The sequence below is a fragment of the Haliotis asinina genome, chromosome 16, assembly GCF_037392515.1.
Source record: "Haliotis asinina isolate JCU_RB_2024 chromosome 16, JCU_Hal_asi_v2, whole genome shotgun sequence".
NCBI classification, from domain to species: Eukaryota; Metazoa; Mollusca; class Gastropoda; order Lepetellida; family Haliotidae; genus Haliotis; species Haliotis asinina.
Window position 1 is genome coordinate 4,765,455 of NC_090295.1, and position 6,000 is coordinate 4,771,454.

Consider the following 6,000-nt stretch of genomic DNA (forward strand, 5'->3'; position numbering starts at 1 on the left):
ATATCGTCGTGGTCGACAAATCGTTCACCTTCATGTTCAAAGTCACTATTTCTATATTCACTGTATTATTTATCATAGAGATGGGGTAGATATGTGGTTATAGCATTCTCTCACTACACCGGACATCCGGGTTCGATATTGGCAGAAATAGTGTCATGTCCATTCCTGCCCTCACCGAGGCTGTTATGCGTTGGCACATGTAGCGTTACGACTGTCGTAAGTTACGATCACCTTAGCGCTGCGATCGCTTTGTGAAATGGGGCTCAGGGTGACTGCTGCAAGCGGCGTAAAACAATACTCATTCGCCAAAAGATCGTTCATTCTTTATTTATATTCGTAAATATAAGTTATGCTACAATAAATTTACAGGCGTAGATGAATAAACAATTTACAGTCGTTGATGAAAAACAACTGGCCGTAAAATGTTCTGAGCCCATATTCTCGAAACGTCCGTAGTCTTAAGAATTACGACTGTCGTAAGTTACGACCACCTTAGCGCTGCGATCGCTTTGTGAAATGGGGCTCAGGGTGACTGCTGCAAGCGGCGTAAAACAATACTCATTCGCCAAAAGATCGTTCATTCTTTATTTATATTCGTAAATATAAGTTATGCCACAATAAATTTACAGGCGTAGATGAATAAACAATTTACAGTCGTTGATGAAAAACAACTGGCCGTAAAATGTTCTGAGCCCATATTCTCGAAACGTCCGTAGTCTTAAGAATTCTTAACTTTTGTCGCAGCCAATGTGTTAAGAATGGGCTTAAGAATTTCGTAGGGCTACGGAGGTTTCGTGAATAGCTAGCCTGTATTCACAACAAAGGTCGATTAGGATCCCCACAATATTATGAGCATGTGTATATACATCACCGTTCAACAGTGGTGACACCAGGTGTTCGCCCACTTTTGGCACTGTCACAAACACATGCAAAGACAAGTAATTTCTTCTATATAATTGTATTTTATCCTACCTAACGATCTCACCCTGCAAATTAAGATGCCCACTGAAGTGTAACCGCTGCAACGTCAGTTGTCATCCGTTACAGGCCTTCTAACGACATGTCGTAAGTCAATATGTCGTCGATATGAAGCGATGAAGCCATTGAGTTATCGACTAAACATAAATCACGAACCCATGCGGTAAAAATCAAACCAGAACTTCATTAATCCACAGTTTACGACATTGATTACGATATACGGCAAATGTATTTTAGAACACCACTGCGACGTTTTTAAACAATGCGATGCTACTTCACTGAGTGAGAAAACATGGTAACACTTACTGAGAGAAATAGGTTCATGTGCTCTCTTTTATCGATTTGCCAGTACAAATGCACAGAAACATTGACATTTTGACGTTTTCTTAAGGAAACACGTTGAAGCTAAAGTATCAATAAAATAAATTATGTATCTATTAACGAAATGTTTGTGCAAAGATGCTTTCTTATGGAGAGTAATTCCCTCACGTGTGTCTATGATAAACGTTGGGGCGGTGGACGACTCGTGAGTCACTGGTAATAGTCTCCGCATGGATCCGGATATGAATTGCTCTTCGGCAGACACTGCTTGTTGTCGTAAAAGGCGACTCGGGAGATCGGCCAATTTAGTAGATGCATCCCAACTAGATATGTATGCTAATAATAGTTATTCCACCAAGGCAGGAGCGTACGTGCGTGCGCGCGAGTGCGAGAGGATATGATGGTGGGATAGTCAGGTTGGGGATAATTAATCATATTGCAAGAAGTCACAAGAAAAATTGAAGCGGTCGGGAATGGAATATGGGGTCTCTTGAATACTTGAACGCTGTAATGCTACTGGTAGGTACTGAACAATTACATACCGTACTGAGTGAAAATACTAGAAATATTTGTGGAGTAGTAATATAATTTGTATCGGGGTGAGAACACGTTATGTGTTTACGGGGCACCATCAGACCATCACTTTCAACCATCATCATCCCCTACCCCTACTTCTACTCCCCACCCCTACCTGTACGCACGCCACCCCTTACCGGACTCCCTGCCCACAAACGAGATGCTTCCCAATACCGTTATACATACAAGCTGACTCACTTAGCATCTACGTCGTTAGTTATCTACAACAACGTTCGAACTAAGCTAAGAACATTTGTGAGACACGCTTCAGCCGATCCTTCATTTGTCCGCAAGGTCGTTAAGACGTCAACATGCCTCATTTGTATCGTGTTTGTGGATATATCTCCTTGGTACTGAGTGAGTTGTTCGTTTGGCCATGGTTGGTTCATGTCGAGTGTACCGCGTGACCTGGGTTCCAAAGGCAGTTCTGCAGAACGCCACAACCGTGTTCAAGTGGGTGCAGTGTATATACTATAGAAGAAAGAATCACTGCGCCGCTGGTATACATGATCGTCTAGAAACTACTGTGATTCTACTGTGACGGTTAAGTACTATGTAGTAAACTGGTTCTAAAACCAGGCCGCGGCTGCGTCTCTCAAAGCCATCGTAGGGCTCCCACTGCTGTAAACACGCGTTACAGAATAGATGGCACCACGTGTCGACGACAGGGTTATTATCTATGTCATATCGAGGTGATCCTGGCTCCGCAATTAGTGCAAGTCTCAGAAGACATGCCACTGAAACTGGACTACCAATGTCGTCGTTACCCTAGATGTGGACAGTTGTTCTTATCATCGACCACGGATAAACCATAGCAACCATGCACGCCTTACCGGTTGCCGAGGATGAGGTAAACACAATCGGACAGCATGACAAATCGTCATGAAAAGTCGTCAAAACACCACCGATATTTCACAGGCACTCCTGAAATACTTCCCTGGCACCAGAGAGTCACAGGTCACATCAGTGCCTCTAGATTAATGCTTAGTCCCTGCATACATAATTTCGATAGTGATAAATAAACCTAGTTAAATTAAAAAGGAGCCCCAGGGAGACCAGAGGTTCAGAGCCTGAGGAAATCTAGACTTGCTTCATCTAGGGGTTTAGCATTGCAGAGGGGGCTTGGTGGTAGGGAAAATAATGTGCTTCAGGGACCGTGTGACAGACCACAGCGCTTGGTTTAACGTATCTACATGAACCGTCCATACCATGCATCTATTATTGCCTATTGGCGCGGTATAGAGATACGGTTTACTGCATGAATGGGTGAATATGCTTTCTGTAGTCCTCGGAAAAGTGGGATCAGTGAACTGAGATACGTTTGAGCTGCCTGAGAAACATTACAATTTATTATAACACGTACATAGAGACTAGATGACACACTGGTCCTCCGCACCCCAGCGAGTGGGTGAGTGGTTTAATTCTATGTTAACAACATTCAGTATTACATCACGGGGCCTCAACTTGATTGGGAGCAAAGTCGGAAGGGATTTGGGCAACAACCACCATCATTGGCAGTGGGTTCGAACAAACCAATGAACACAGAGCTAACCAGTATTCGAACATAAGGTACTGGTACAACAAAGGGACGCAACTCAGCCTGTAACGGCTGCGCATCAGTTGTCCGGGAGACGTCAGAAACAATGAACAAAACTAGACAGAAATTGACAAGCCACATGACTGTCGGTCCATCACTCGCTCAGCCTTCGCAGTCCACGTATAGATACGGCACGGCGAGATCGGGTTACAATACGGAGTACGTACAAGGGTGTATTTATATCCCCGTCATGAAAGCAATGGTGAATCCGCCTTATCAGACAGGTATATCTCTAACGTACATGTCTGTCTTCAATCTGCTTCGACGTCTTATTCGCTTACGGCATTTTCTGCATGTAAGTGTTCTTTGATTGCTCTGACTGATTTAGAAAGAGAGGATAGTTCTTTTCCTAACTGGGTGCAAAAGCTTCTTGGCGGAATGGACGGCCATATATATACTCAGCGAAATTAGAAAGTAGACACCTACATATATGTATTCTACACTATACTAGATGGTCAATATAGGAAGGAGATATGGTTACTGAACAATTAACTAGTGAATATCGACAAACAAATCCCATGTAACATTTGTAAACACCATTAGCCCGTGCTTCTTGACTTTTTAGAACAAATAAATGAGTGACATTTGTTTTAGGCCGCAGCCAGCGGTGTTTTATCTTTAAACGATTATGATGACGTCAGAATATTGTTGATTCCGATCATGGACGTGGTAATTCAGAACAAGATTTGTAGAAGTAAACTTGACGAACAGTTGGTCAAAATGCTAAATTATGAATTATAGAGACATTATCTATGAACTATTAAGAGGGTTTCATTTGCAGAAACTATGAAAATCTGTGGATTCCGGAAGCAGAATCTGCGGATTCCTGAAGTTGTTTCCAGATTCTCAGGAATCCTCCATTACATATTTCCGATGCCCGTCAAGCAGCAAGACACGCGAAACGAGCAGGTCCGTCTGTCGATTATCAAGGGCTTTTACCTAATTTGTTATGAAAAATACCCTGGTTATATAATCACCTGTACGAACTTCTGTTTTCTGCACACACACACACACACACACACACACACACACACACACACACACACACACACACACACACTGCTGCCATTGATATTCCTAAAATTAGATAATCGAGGGGCATCTGTGTGTAAACATATCATTGCATGAAACTGGAGACTTAAAGAGTGCTGGACTCACAGAGGAATGGACCCAAGTAGGCATGTAAAGCATTCTTTCCTCAGCCCCACCCTACACCCTCCTCTCTCTCACACACACACTAACAAACACACTCACTCACACACACACTAACAAACACACACACACACACACACACACACACGCATACGCACGCACACATACATGCATACACACCGTCCCCATTACACAAAAGGAAATCGGAACGTATGTATGTTGTGATTAGGCTATCACATTTAATTAGTGTCGGTTAATGGAATATCTACTTCGGTTATACTGAAGTTGAGTTATGACGAACATCGAGCCCAGTTTAAAAATCTTGTTCATGAGAATGTTTTTCACATACAAAGACTGTTTTGTATATCCTCGAACTCTTTCAGTGTTGCCTCTATAAATCTCCTACCTCTTTGGTATCGCAGATTCAGTTTTGACTGACTGGAAAGCTCGCTTGTCCAACATTCACTTATAACATGTTGACCATGTTATGGCACACATGCCTGGGAGATCGCCTGAAAACAACCTGAACGTACATGAAAACAGGTGGAGTTTGTGTCAATCGATTTTTCCCTAAATCCCAGGATCTGCCGACGGCGTTGTGTTTTAGAAGAGGATGACTATGTTTGAAGAAACTTTGAAACGAATGCTGGAGAATTATCTAGCCGAAAGCATCCTTGCTCCGAGTTGGGTTATATATAGATGCTAGAATTGTCGTCTGCTCCGAAAAACCTGCAGTAAATATAACAACTCGTTCTGCACACAACCAGAGGAAGTGAAGAAAAATGGAACATGTACTCACGATTTGTTCGAATAAGTCCGAGACCGTTTGAAGCAGACGACAGTTAAGAGTCGAGCAGACGACGAGAATGAATCCACTATGCCAAGACAGTCAGCGACTGTACGACTCGACAGCTGTAGCATAGGCAAGCAAGTGACCTACAACCATTCCCACAATCCATGGTGTATGAACCCACAGCCTTGGCATAACGCTGCAGTCGGAACGTGCACGCGACGAAGTAGGGGGAGGGGACGCAGCGGTACAGGGAGGGGGAAACATGGATGGGGGTGAGGCACTCAGCGTCATACGGCACAGGTGTGCTTTTCTTCATATACTTACATAGCTCCGATGTTTCTGTTTTATCTGACGTGGCCTTGAACCATACTCCAACACTGACGACACTGGAGGTAGTTCTATTCAGCACGGCGTGGAAAAGATCATGAAAGATGGAATAGGGGTTCCCTGATGATTACATCTAGATACATGTATACTGCCATTGAGAGGCTTTTCAAAAGTCGTCCTCAGTAGCGGATCAATTTGGAACGTGTCATGTGTCAAAACTATTAATTTTTAACATTAGTTGGTATTAACTTTTGAA

The 6,000-nt window shown here is 43.1% G+C and overlaps 1 protein-coding gene across 1 annotated transcript in view; it reads right to left on the minus strand.

Moving 5' to 3' along the window:
* LOC137268959 (uncharacterized) overlaps positions 1 to 5,512 on the minus strand; it is a 53,192-nt gene extending 47,680 nt beyond the window's left edge. The window contains exon 1 of the mRNA XM_067803584.1: positions 5,424 to 5,512. The gene's annotated coding sequence lies outside the window, so the exon portion shown is untranslated. The remainder of the gene's footprint in view (positions 1 to 5,423) is intronic.
* Positions 5,513 to 6,000: the final 488 nt, after the last annotated feature.